This window comes from Carassius auratus, unplaced genomic scaffold, assembly GCF_003368295.1.
Source record: "Carassius auratus strain Wakin unplaced genomic scaffold, ASM336829v1 scaf_tig00011012, whole genome shotgun sequence".
NCBI classification, from domain to species: domain Eukaryota; kingdom Metazoa; phylum Chordata; class Actinopteri; order Cypriniformes; family Cyprinidae; genus Carassius; species Carassius auratus.
This window is the reverse complement of record NW_020524162.1, coordinates 1-15,012: the sequence shown is the minus strand read 5'-3', so window position 1 is coordinate 15,012 and position 15,012 is coordinate 1. Positions and strand designations below refer to the sequence as shown.

Genomic DNA, 15,012 nt, shown 5'->3' with positions numbered 1-15,012 from the left:
GTAAGAAAAATAGCCATATTTAACCCTTTAAGTGCCAGTCACATTTACCATTGCTACAATTGCCATTTACATTTCATAACAGTCTTACAAATTTGCCAGATTGTTTGATGGCTGCTATACTATTGCTATACTATTCACAACAGACAGTAGACACTTTTTGCCCACAAAATTTCAGTAATAAGACTGCACCTTTACAGTGGGAACAAACACAAACATGCTGATACGTTTTAAGGGCAATAGCTATGGTCCATCCCAAACTACACTGATAAAAAAATAATTTTGTGGTGTAAATAATACACCTGTTTTCGAGATGTTTTTACATTGCTTTATGGTTGCTTTTGTTGTTAGGTTACATCTAGAGTTCATGTGTATTATGTGCCAAGTATTGAGCTCTAACTGGACATGGTCAATTAACTTATTTAATTTGCTAATTTAACTTCACTTAATTAACTGGATTTTACTTAATTCCATATTCAAATTTTCCTTAAAAAATATGCATGCAGAAATGTGCTAAATTTTATTTTCAAGGTATTCATGTGGACCTCTGGACTTGCCACAACACAATTAAGGCATGGTCACCATTGCTTCCTGTAATTTCTGTAGGAATCTGCAAAATCAGGAGTTTCCCATGAGGCTTCAAATTAGTCATGTAAATGTGTACAATTGTTTCTTACGCTGTTTGGTTTGAAAGCGTTTTTTTGGCTGCTTAATTTCATCGAAATTCTGCTAATTTTGCCACTTTACTATATAAACTGAATGCTCAACAGCGCCCTCTTTGCGCCACTGCACCGTTGATTTTACACTTGACTTTACAGCAGACTACTACCCAATATTTGTCATTATGCTGCCAAAATATAGCTAAATGGGTGCCATTTGGGACAAAGGCAATATTTATTTTTACAGATAGTTAAAAAATGTAAATACTTGCTTTACTAGCAACAGATGAGAGTTCAATAAACTGTCATGTAATTTCTCACTAGTTTGTCAACTTATTGTTCTCAGTTTAGGAGTGCTGGCTTATCTTGCATGCACAGAGGAATTAAACATAACTGGAATGTTGTGTACCTGTTACAAAGCCACATGAAAGTTGTGATCACCCAATGAATGAAGCTGAATCGTCAAATCATTTCTGTGTGCCTATAAAATCCTGATGTGATCCCGTAAATACAATGACTTTCTTTTGTACACTTTCAACAGCTGCACTCACCATTCAAAGAATCAATAAAAGACCTTGAAGAAATTATGCCAGCTGATATGATGTAATCTTTTATTGTTGGCTAGATAATGCCTGGGCTGTACGTGACTGAATCACTCAGTTCACTCTCTTTCTGTCTCTTGCTCTTTATCTCTCTCTTTCTATCTCTTTCTGTGCTATGGATGTCCTAGCATGTCTCAAACAACCAAACACACTTTGCCTCCTCTTGAGCTTCGGTTTCATCAGCAGTGCCTGGATAAAAGGGCTTTCGAGGCAGACTAATTAGATCAAACAATAGATTTTGGATTCAATACACAATAAGAATATCCTCTGTGTTTTTGGAAAGGTTTACCCTCGTTTGATGGCTACTCAGAGCTTCCACTGTCCAAAAATACTGGTTAGGGGCTGGCTTGGCTCGCAATAGTCCATTGCTTGGTTTTAGAGAAAGTAATGACAGCTGGAAGCCTTAAAGTCTTTAGGACGGAGGCACAAGCTCTTACTGGGCTGTTTGAGGATCCAAGGATAGCCAAATAACGGTTTGAAATCAACAGCATGAACAATTCTGAAAAACAAGGCAGAGTTGAGGTTAGCTCAAGGGTACGAGATACTCTAGTCTACACTCCTGTTGAAGTTCAAACACTTCTAGCTGTCTAATCAAAAGATTTTTTTTTTTTTTTAAATGAAAGATTACATAATAAGTGTGTCTGTGCAAATAAAAAAACAGCAACATATTTTTTTTTAAAGTGTAATGGAAGCATCAATATAATATAATTAAAAAACTGACCCCACATGGGGAAAATGTTTACATTTAAATTTTAATTTTGACCCACCTACATTAGTTAAAGCATACTTTTTGTTTCAACAGCTTGTCCTTTTATAATTTTTTCACAGTTAAGTGTAATGTATAGACTAAATATGAGCCTAAATATATCTATATTTGAATTTTTAAGCTAAACTAGAGACTAAAGACTATGACTAAAATTGTAAACTTTTAATTTCTAAAAACCGCGTTCTAAAATGCGTTCATGCATGAGACGCAAAAAGTCAACAACACAGCAGCAGTAGAATGCAAAAAGGTTTTCTATAAATCTGAATAACCTTGTTTTGATTTGGAGCAATTAGGAAAACCTTAAACAAGAGACTCACTCCGAACAGATTTGAATCTGTAAATTGACCCGTGAACAGCTGCAAACGAATCAGTTCATGTCGTGATTGAATCATTCAGTCAGTAATAAGAACCAGTAAAAGTTTTTCTAAATGAATTGGCTCACAAGAATGATTCATTAGTGAATCAGATCAGTGTTGCCAATTCCACGGTTTTCCCACAGAATTGGACTACTTTAACACAGGTACCGCTGGTTGTTTTTTCATGTCCGCAGCTTGAAGCTACCACAATAACGTGATATTTATAACCCCTAAACTGTTAATTTTACCAGGGGAACCTAGACAAAAAAAACTTGCATTTTATCCCCCGGAATGCAATTTTTATAAGGGGACCCCCTTCGAAGCGCAATTGAGCTAGTTTTGAGCAAGTGGCAAGTGACTCACTGCCAAAAGGACTTCGCCCGGCTCAGCCCACTTTGAGCTTCAAAAACACTATTCAGAAATCTACGGGTGACATCACGAACATTACATCAATGTTTTTATACAATCAATGGTTTTGATTAGCAATTGGCAGGTTTTGTTGTGAAAACCTGGCAACCCTGGATCTTACATCGCTATTGCTTTGAACTAACGAGGCCCGTTTTTTTTTATTTTTTATTAAATGTATTAAGTAAAATCAAGATATTAGGATTTAGAATGTATTTAAGTAGGCATACAAAAATTTTCTAAAATGAGAGAACTCTGTTAGAGTTAAATGCTCTGTTTGTCAAACATTCCCGTGTTCTTTTGCATACTGGTTTACCGCTTATTTCTGGTTAACAGATTCTTACATATAACCACAAAATATTTTATATTTAATATTTACCATGGAGGTCAATCAAAATGTAATTGTGAGTGTAGATGTGTTATTTTAGGAATCAGGTGTCATTGTTGAATTTCCCCAGGGATCCGAAGTGTGCTGTAAATGAATGTGGCATCTCATTAACAATCAACATGGTGAGTACAACCTGGCTTGGGCCTGTTTTACATTCCTAACACTTTCATACTTCACACATTAACTTCACGCTTGTTATTTCCTCACTAACCGTGAACGATTTTACATTAACAGAGTATTTATGGACCTCTGTAGCTCACACATTATGCCGAAACAAAAACATTATGCAAACAAGTGAGCATAAAACAGTATTTTCTGTTTGAAAATCACCTTGTCTGTTTAGGCTCAAATGTAACAGATCTACATGGAAATGGTATGATGTCGAATCCATCAGCACAAACATCAAATTACCATACAATTAACATCTACAAACCGATACAGGACAATTGTAACACATTCAAATAAATATTAATTCATGTGCACTCGCAGAGACATACGCATGCTGAAGTGTTCCCTTGCCAAAGCAAACACTCCGGAGAGAAGCGCAGATTACCAGATTTCAGTGTCCCAGCATCATGATGAAACTTCACGGAAATAACCTGCAACATCTGCACTGTGGCCACTTCTGCGGAGCAAATGTATCTTTGCTTCGCACTTATCACCTCACTCCCTTGCCCCAATGCATTCTGGGTGTTTAGGTGACAAAAGGCACAAAGAAGCATTTCAGTCAAGCTTAGTAATTTATGAAGCTGTCATGTTAGCCTGTGCTTCAAAATCTAGGGTACTGGCTACCTAGATAGCATTCTGAGATGCTTTAAGATACCCTATTTTGGTATGATGTTGCCTGATGGTTTAAAAAAAAAAAATTGATCACAATGCTAATGTTAAGTTTGCAGATGCTTTTCAGCAAAATGTCCCCAAATTGAGGACAAAAATGCTATGCAGTCAGGTTTTAGCTTCATTTATAGATGCATTTTTATTAGAAGTAATTTATGTGTGAATGTGCCATTCTCTTGAACTTGAAAATTCAAGCTTTTGAACAGAATGTAAAATTGCACGAGCAGAAAAAACAATCCTAGAATGGACCTCAAGAAGATTGGTGTAAACATTTTTTTTTATTATAGGGTATAGAAATGCTGATTAAAGCCTAAATATACTTATATTCTATTAAATAAAATTGAATATTTTATTATATTTACTTATATTCTAAAAAAATTTAATTAATAAAAAAAAGTGTTGATACAAATAGTATGGAAGCCCATTTTCGACAAAGAATTAAGAATTATTTATTCCATTCCTACTTTTCTATTGTTTTTCTGTGTAAAAACATGCTATAAAGACAAATCAAATTTAAAACAAATGCTTTTCAAGACCTTTTGTTTTCCCCATTTTCCCATTTAATCAGTTAGGATGTCCCCTTTGAAGGCAGCTGGCTGTGTAGACAGCAACTCACTCGATTTCAGAACAAAGCTATTATGTGGAATAAAGGTATCAGTTATGAAAATTTGCCTGGGAGCTTCGCGGGTTCCCGAGGTGTACACTTTAGTCCCATAATGCCTCAGAGACCAAAGAAACTTTAATTACAAATCAAGCAGCACGGGCTGTTGCCAATGGAACGGCCGTTCTATGCACACACTCCAAAAAGAAGTGTTATTCTTAATTGCAGGTCAGTGTAAAACTGATGTGTCAGCTGCTGTGACTGCTAATTAATTCTGCGCACAAACGAAGCCAGAGACAATCTCCATCTGCTGCTGTTTAACCTGGGAGAGAGTGGCATGTCGGATTGTCATGCTCTTATTATGATCGAGTGCTTGTCTGCGATTATGACTTTTAATGGAACACGGAACACTGACGCACATGCTTGTTATCACAGTCTAAAAGGTTCTCAATCCAATTACACAAATGTGTGTTTTCTCTTGCAGTGATTTTGTAGCATTTATTTCAAGCATCTAATTTAAAACTTTCATAACTGATAAATAAGTAATAAAAATAATATTTAAAATAAAATAATTGTAAACCAGAATAATTGAAATGCATGTTGTATATCTTGTAATTGCATACATTTTGTAAGCTGATATGAATGTCGGCTAAAACAATACTTAAATATATTTTCTGTTACCCTTTTCTGTTAACTTTTCGGTGATACTATATATTGGAAAAATGTATATGCCAAAAAAGGTCACAAAAGGTCAGCGTATGCTCAGTGAACTGAATATTTTCCCCAGGGCAATAATGGAAGAAAAGTGTGTGTATACAGTACATTGTACACACACACACACACACACACACACACACACACACACACACACACACACACACACACACATATATATATATATATATGTATATATATATATATATATATATATATATATATATATATATATATATATATTTTATATGTTTGTGTAGAAATATATTTGACTTCTGCAATACAACTAATATTCAACTTAAAATTGAAAATGAAGCTGTATATAATATAAGACATATTGGTTTTTACTGTATTTCCTGCCCATGCGGCCTTGGTTACATTACCAGAAAATACTAAATTCTTAAAGAGATAAAGATGTTTAATGTTGAGAAAAGCACACATTTGTTCTTTACAATAAAAAAGTACTGTCTGCATTTTTTTTTTTTCAAATAACAACAGTTGAGTCATTAAAAATTACTCTTTAGATTAATATGCACAATGATGAATCATGAACACACAGTTGGACATTTTCATGGAACATAAAGGAACATTTATAGGTTCAATTTTTGATTTCATGTTTGATTATAAATGGAGGCTGATCTTTTATTTGAATCAGATGTGGGGTTGGCTGTGTGGACACGTGGTCTTTCAGAAGAGGGAAAATCAACCCCCATAATGCCTCTGTCAGAGAAAACCGGCTTCATCAATAATGAATTTCTAAACAAGGCCGTCATTAAGTGCTTCCCACTGTCTCTGTCCAGCGCAGGGATGGGGTGGGCAGACAGCATGACTCACGCATGGACTTGCAGAGATTAGGCTGAGAAATAGAGATAGATTTAGATCGAGAGAGAGAGAGAGAGAGAGAGAGAGAGAGAGAGAGAGAGAGAGAGAGAAAGGAAGGATGAGGGAAGGGGTCAGGGTGGAAGCAGTGAGGGAGAGAGAGAGAGGCTGCCATTAGTGTTCATTCTGAAGTTAAGAGTCACAGTGACAGTCTCTTGTCAGCAGAGTAGACCAAAACACACAACACACTGTAAACCATCCTGAGTCTGAGAGACCAAAGAGAGTTCCAAGTGATTGTTACATTATATTCCATAAAATAAGACCAGGATGAAGAGGGTTCAACAAAAAAAAGTATCCACGTTTTTTTTTTTGTCTTTCCCTTATTTACTTGTTCCCTTATTTAATTGTCTGTCCATCTTCCATATGTCTATCTATCTATCTATCTATCTATCTATCTATCTATCTATCTATCTAGCTTCATCCATCCATCCATATTCCGTTATCCATCCATCTATATACAGTACATTTTCTATCCATCCATCCATCCATCCATCCATCCATCCATCCATCTATCTATCTATCTTGCATCATCCATCCATCTGTTCTTCTTGCATTATCTATACATCCATCCATCTATATACAGTACATTTTCTATCTATCTATCTATCTATCTATCTATCTATCTATCTATCTATCTATCTATCTATCTATCTATCTATCTATCTATCTATCTATCTATCTATCTTGCATCATCCATCCATCCATATTCCGTTATCCATCCATCTATATACAGTAAATTTTCTATCTATCTATCTATCTATCTATCTATCTATCTATCTATCTATCTATCTATCTATCTATCTATCTATCTATCTATCTATCTATCTATCTATCTATCTATCTATCTATCTATCTATCTATCTATCTATCTTGCATCATCCATCCATCCATATTCCGTTATCCATCCATCTATATACAGTAAATTTTCTATCTATCTATCTATCTATCTATCTATCTATCTATCTATCTATCTATCTATCTATCTATCTATCTATCTATCTATCTATCTATCTATCTATCTATCTATCTATCTATCTATCTATCTAGTGTCCATCCATCCATTTCTCTCTGAATATCTCTTATCTCTCCATTTATATCTCTATCTTTCCGCACATTTTCTGTCCATTCATCCATGCATAAATTAAATATAATAGCGAAGGACTAAAATCTAGGGCAAAGAGGTGTTAAAAAATGAAATGCAAATATGTGCTTTCACATTGGCAAACTGTTTGATCATTCATGATGTTCTATTTATTCAAATCTCCTTTAATTATTTGAGAACTGTGGGAACATAAAAGGCGACAGAATAACGATTAAAGTACCGATAGAAGGGACGAGCGCAGACAGAGCGAGATCTCGCAGGGTCAGATGGAGGACAGACGTTCAGAATAACACCTCGGAGTCCAGTGAAGATCATTCCGACAGACAGCCGGATATCACAGTCAGTCGCTTATCGCAGAACCTTGAGAATACCAGGGGGAAAAAATCCCAGCCCCTCTCTCTTTCTCTTTCACCTTCAAAGCGGGTCTAATACAGCCTCAAAGAATACTTGATATTCTCCTGTTGGTATTTGCAGATGGTGCTGCTGCTCACACATTTATTCGCCGTGGAGGAAAGGTTGTGTCTTGGGACTCAATAGATTAGTAAGTCTGGGGACAAGTGCCTGGATGCCCCTGTTTAGCATGTGAATGACACACCAGTGTGCATTGTTGCCTTTGGTCGGAGCAGCAAGAGGGACAGTGGAGAGACCATTCAAGAGCAATTGTATTTGCATTAAATATGTATCAATGAAACGTCACATTACATGAGGTAGCTGTAAGCTCTATTCTGAAGGGTGATGTTCTGCTGCTCCTGCACAACAACAAAACAATCCTACGCAAAATAAAATAGTTTTGGTAATAAGAAACATTGTGATGTATGAGAAATATTTCAGATTCTTATTTACGATATTTATAGGATGTGTGGGTACATTGTGATTTTGATCTCCTCTAAATAGCAAATCTTAAAATCCCATGATCAGTCTTTTTATTTGAGCGTTTTCTGTGCTGTTTTCTAAAGCCAGGGCTTAAAAGATTAAAATAGATTCATATTTTACCAGAGTTTGCAGTCTTAATTGAATGTAATAATACGACAAGGATTGGTATCGTGAATTAATAGCAAGAAAATGTTCTTGATTTCTGCTCACAGGCTGCATGCAATAACATACAACCGATTCACCACAAAATGATTCTTTTTTTTTTTTGTGAATCAAATTCATACACTACTTCACAAGCACAAGTTCATTTCATAAACGAATGACTATTTTAAACCAAAAAAAAAAAAAAAAAAAAAAAACGCAAAAGCACAAACAGTGTAGTCTGATTCACAAACAACTGTTTTAAACAGATTATTTTTTAATCAGATATCTATCTATGCTTCATACAATTGTAACAGCGAGTATAAAAAAAGCATGATCTTTTTTCACAAAAAAAAAAATGTTTTTTTTGTTAGTGTTTTTTCAATATGTTTTTTTTTTGTTGTTGTTGTTTCATCTTTTTTTAATGGCATGAATAAGAGTGGCAATGCTTTTGGCTTCTTAAAAAAAAAAAAGAAAAAGAAAAAAAGAATTTAATGGAGGACAAATCTTCTGATTATTTTCAAAGACACTCTTTCCAGACTGGACAGAATGCAACAAACAGACAAACAAACCAAAAAACAATGAAATGAAACATGAGACAAAACAGGAGGACTAGCACTGCTAACGCTGGCAGACAGCGAGCGCAGGAGCCTGGTTATTGAACACGGAGTGCTCTCTGAATTTGTACTGAGGCGAGCAGACAGTACATGCTTTCCTGCGCTCTGCTTGAACCTAAAATGAAAGTGTGATATTTTTTTCTCTCTTTGCTTTTGACAATGAAGCTCTACGTGAAGATTGAACGCCCTGCGTTTACGGGAGGTGGGGACCTAAGAGCTTCACTCTGAAGGGGCCTCTCTGGGGGGTATCCAGCATTTAGAAGATCTGATTAATCATAGTCTCTCTCTCTCTCTCTCTCTGAGGTGATAGCTCAGAGGTAGCAGGAGGCCTGGCCCTCGTTACGTGTGCGTCCGGGGAGAGACAGGAGTTTACAGAGCTGTGTGTGAGCAGGGAGATGAATGTACGGCACGGTGAAATAATCAATTATCGCTCTCTTCACCGCTGGAACAGGCCCACACACACTGCGAAAAATATTCTTAATCAGTATTTTTTTTGTCTTTGTCTTTTATGTAATATAACTACTATTTCCCTTGTTATTTTAGTAAAGCAATATCCTCAAAACGAGTTGACTCAAATAAATACTTTTATTCCGTAGGGATGCAGTAAACTGATCAAAACTCTCAGTCAGGACATTTATAGTGTAACAAATGAATGCTTTTCGTTTAAACTTTTGAACTCTGAATTCTAAAAAAGTATCAGTTTCCAAAACAATATTTAATAACAACTGTTAAGAAGAAAATATGCATATCAGAGTGATTTCTGAAGGATCGTTGGACACTGAATACTGGAGTAATGATGCTGAAAATGTAGCTTTGCCATCACATAAATAAAATACATTTAAAAATATATTCAAATAGAAAACATATATTTTAATTCATAATATTTCATAACAGTTCTGTTTTTTGCTGTATATTGTATATTGTATAAAAATGCAGCCTTGGTGAGCATAAAACCTTTCAAATAGATATTAAAAATCTTATCAATCTCAGACTTTTGAAGTGTGTGTGTATGTATGTATATATATATATATATATATATATATATATATATATATATATATATATATATATATATATATATATATATATATATAGTAGGCAATATTAGGATTTTTTTGTTTGTTTGTTTTTCTTACCCAGTTTTTGTGATAATCATTGGTTTGTTAGAATTATTCCTTAAAACAATCTGAAAAGACACGAAATATCATATGCAATATTGCTTCAAGTTAATATGTCTGGTCTTAAGGATGATAAGATTGTCTAATTAGAAAACAACAAAATAAGAAGAAAATAAAATTATTTTTGCATTGAACACCCTTAAAAACTGAAACAAATAAAAAAAAATTAACCTGATTACAAAAAAATTAAAAAATTTAAATTGTTTTGCAGAGCAATCACTTCCAAAACCCAGTCAAACCAACGCCTTCTGTGTCTAATATTTAATTTCCTACTGTCAGTGAAAACCCTTAACTGTGTTTTCTAGTATAGTCAGTGATTTTGACACTGTTGGGGATTTTTCAGGCCAAAAGGGTTTTTATTGAACACTCTTGGAGGAATATAAGTCACCAGAGTTTGTGAAGAGAGGAGCGATAAAGGGGAGGAGATGAAGAGAGAGAGAGAGAGCGATTGCGCCAGAATGGGATGAGAGGTGTCCACTGAGAATTTGGAAGTGGAGGATCTCACTCTGGCGTTCAATCTGCGCCAGCTCCAATACTGTGGAAATAAATTGGTTTTTAAATAGATTGCTAAGCCTGTATCAGCGAGCCAATGATGTGGGTACATTTCATAGGCGGCTATTTAAACCAACCTAAAGCCCATCCATAGTGTAACCTTATTAAAGATATCTGCCAGTTAGACTTCACTAGCTCAGCGTGCTTCACCTCCCGCCTGAAATTAATCTCTGAAACGATACACATGATAACCGGCTTCATGCGTATGGTGGAATACAGAGCAGGTCTGTAATTAATGCAACAAGGCTTAGTGGCCTGAATCAGCTCTCTTTAAGAAATGGACAAGCTGTAAGACTCAACAGGCCTGAGATTGGGAGGTTTAGAGGTAGGAATGGTGTCCGTTTGAGAGCTTTCGAGATTGAAAGATCAAAATGTTTAGAAATTGTAGAAACATCGCCACTCAAAAATTTGAACACACCTACAAATTCAAAACATTATTTGGAACAACTGTTATCATATCACTAAATGATCACATGCACTAATAAAAACAAAAGGTCCAAAGGGGGGTTTGTAGTGATGCATATAATAACCTTTTTCTAGAAAGAACCATTTTTTTCTTTGTATGAAGAATATTTAAATAATCTACAGAGCCTTTTTCCATTGTAAAGAACCTTTGTGCAGTTTAAAGGTGCCAAGGTTTTTAAAGGTTCTTCATGAAACCGTCAATGCTAATAAACAACCTTTATTTTTAAGAGTGTACACTGAAAAATGTTTTCTCTCAGCTAATAAATGTTATTATTACAAAATCCTGACATCAGAATTTTATAGAATTGTTTTAAATAAAAAATCCACTCTTCATTTGTGGTTAACCAACTTTAATCTGCTTTTCAAACAACACTGTGGAAATTCGTTGAATACTTTTCTTCCTCAGTTTAATAATTAAAAGACAAAAAGTTTAATTAATGGAGGAAAAAAAGTCGAAATGCAGGTAAAATAAATAAATAAAAATAAATAAATAAAATCAATCTAGTGTGACCGAACTTTTGGCTGCTGATGTAGCTTTTATTTCCTGTACTGAGGAACCGTATGCTAACACAGCACATTTCCAGTTGATTAATGCCACTGATCTTATTTGTGGTTAAAAGCATTATGGTCTTGAGAGAAGTCAGGGGATGATTGAACATCATGACATCATGCATGAGGAAAAATCCTGTAAAGGAGGTGAAAAATGCTGAGCCTATAAACCATAACCCAGCGGATCAGGCCTTTGTGCTGGGTGTAAATACCAACCCATACAACCATGAAGGGTAAACTAATAAGTCGAATGAATAACCATTAGTCAAAATATTATCAACTGAAAGAAAGAAGATTTTTTTTTTTTTTTTTTTTTGTAAAAGGCTACTCCAAAAACGAAATTAATCTATTTTATAGAATGCAGTCATGTCATGTGAATAAATTAATAATTCATACTTTAAAGGTTTATAAATCTTACATAATTTGGCCTCCATTAGATGGGACAAAATGGCCTTTTTTTATTAATATAATTGTAGCCAAACATGCTCCACTTTTTGTCAGTATCTCAAATCCTTAAAATTAATTAAAGTCACTGCAGAGAAAATGTTTCTGTAATTAAAGGCTTTTGCAACTGAGTGAATTCAAATGTCTGAGAGCAGAACAGAGACATAAACAGAAGCATCGATCCTATGAATGATCAGAATATAGGGTAATGGACGCTGAGTCCTGTCACTAAAAACATCTCACTCTTATTCTAAAGAATGTGATGATGACCAGAAAGGCGTCTATTATGTCTGTTTTCTGTTACATTTTGTCTTGCGAAATAAACTGCAAGCCGTTGAATGCCACAAGCTCAGACAACAAGAAGATAAGAGCGCTAAATGGTGTCAAATGACCAAGCAAAAAACATTTAAAACCGATTCTTAATATATAAAAGGACAAAATATACAAATGCATCATCATTTTACTTAAATAAAGCTTTATTTATGATATGAGAGGGAGGAACAAAGACGATGTGCACATAAAAATAATTTCAATAAAGAACAAATGAAGATGAGCTGCAGAGGCCTGAATATTTTCATCACGTCATAAACTGCAGACAGATGGAAGTTAAGCTGTGTGAGGAGTTTACAGCGAGGTATTTACTAAACAGCATCAATAAAAATGACATCAGAACTATGAATGTAAAATATTTTAGTTTAAAAAATCATTGTAATCTCACATTCAGGAAAATATTCTAATATAACAGATAATTGTTAGGGTTGCATGTGACCTAACTGTCACTCCTAAGGCACTGTTCGGCACAAATTAATAAAGGAATAAATGAACCGCCATTCATTTTGAATGTACATGCTAAGAATAAAGACAATCACATTATTTTTTACAGATCTCTAAGCTATATTCATCTAGCCAAATATTTCTATTAGTTTTGAACCTCAAACACCTTAAAATTATATAAAAATGACTTAAAAGTTAACCAGCTGCTGTGATTTTCAGTTGTGTGGGTCCCCTAGTGGTAAAACATTACATTATTCCTCCTCCACACCTCTTTTCTCTCTACTCATTTAAACACACAGCCGAAAGAATGATAATTACAGAGTGATCAAGGACAGAGCGGGCTGATTGTTGCCTTTAGTCTATCTCAAATGCTAATGCATGACTTAAATGTGCCGAATGATAATGGAGAACAAATTCAAATGTTTGCAGATTTGCAAATCGTCCATGTCAATACATCAACAGCCAGTCCGAATGCAGTCTCTTCGTTTTTATGCAAACTACATCTATATAAAAAAAGCAAAAGAATCCTTTTTTTTCACATAAAACTATCTCATGTATATTTATAAGATTTGATCATAAGCTTTCATAAGTCAAGTAGATCCTATTAGGTTCCCTAAATGGATTTCATGGATGTTAGAATGCAGCATCATATGCTCGCGTAATACATGATTCATGATATACGCGTGCCTACACGGGAAGCCACGCCGCGGTCAATCTAAAAGCTGTGGTAACTGTTTATCTGCAGTGTGTTCCTTTACAATCTGCATAAATTTAGCTGTCAGTGGCATCGTGGACATTCCATTCTTTTTTTTTTTTTCATCCATCCCATCCCCCATAGTACCATATGGAACCCCTGCACGATAAATGTCATTTCAAAATCAATTTTGCATAAAAAGGTAGAGTGTGTGTGCGGTCCTGAGAAAAAAGAATATATGACACAAATGGAACACATTTGCATCTACAACCCAGCCCGGGACGGTACAATACACAGCCTTTGGAGTGAGGACGGGCGAATCATAAAAAACACAGTTTTTTCCTTTGCGCTGGCTGAAAAGCCAGGAGTAGCCGGATAAATCAACAGCACAAGCATCACACACAAACAGGAAATGCAGCTTCACTGACTCAATAAATGGATGTGGGCGTGAACCTCGGCGTTAGCAAACGCATGTGTGCGTGCAGGCAGGTGGGCCTTCTGGATTCAACGCTCTCTCTAGTCCATTGCAGTTGCCGCCGACATGACTCTCCTCGACTACGCGTATTCTTAAGCAATAACAACGAGAGCCGTATTATCCACCCAAGAATACCCGTCACGAAGAGAGTCCTTTACAGAGAGAACAACAGAACCGCCGGCATCGTCAGAAAACGGAAAGGCCTTTTCAAAACAATTGATTGAAGATGCTTTGTAGCGCAAGGCAAGGGCTTCTCAACGGCTCGTCTGCAAACAGAAATTAACAATGCATTTTTGTTCAGTAAACGCCTCAGGAAATATGTGGTATGTTTTTTGTTGCTGTTGTTGTTTTTGGTGCTATTTCCTCCCAGCAATCTGTGCTCTCACAAGGCCATTTGGGGGAAAGGTGCATTTAATGAAGGAGTGGGGGATGGGGCGGAGGTGTGGGTATGGGGGTTATGAGTTATCCACCCGCGCCCCGCCCCCCAACAGCGTAAACTCACCTGGGATGCAAGGACCCTGCGGAGATCCTCCGGCTAGCATCCATGTCCTGACTCCCATTGCCACTGCGATGATCCCGATGATGGTGATGATGATAGTCCAAAGTAGCAGGTTCGCCTAAAAACACAGACCACCGGGGTTAAGATAGAGCAGGATGCTTGAGATCTAAATGCTATTATGGTCCACTTCATAACACGCTGAATATCTAATCTGTCTAAATGATATAGAAATTGAAAAAAAAATTGCCAAACAGTCCATTAGCATTGTGAGGAGAATTCTATATGGAGACATGGACTCTAATGAAGCATGGCAGCCCCCCTCTATACCCCACTTGAGGATGACATGGGAGGGAAAAAAAGGGGTGGGGGCTAAACTGTGTGATTAGTCAAGGAGAGAAACCTTCCTCTTTTCGGAAAAAAATCAACTTGTAATGCGTAGTCAATG

General features: G+C 35.8%; 1 long non-coding RNA gene across 1 annotated transcript; it reads right to left on the bottom strand.

The window, feature by feature from the left end:
* Positions 1-1,123: 1,123 nt before the first annotated feature.
* LOC113072929 (uncharacterized) lies at positions 1,124-4,246 on the bottom strand. The gene is made up of 3 exons (XR_003280407.1): positions 3,727-4,246; positions 1,548-1,757; positions 1,124-1,460 (listed from the first exon to the last, which is right to left on the bottom strand). It is a non-coding gene; the product is annotated as an uncharacterized LOC113072929 (long non-coding RNA).
* Between the last annotated feature and the right edge of the window lie 10,766 nt (positions 4,247-15,012).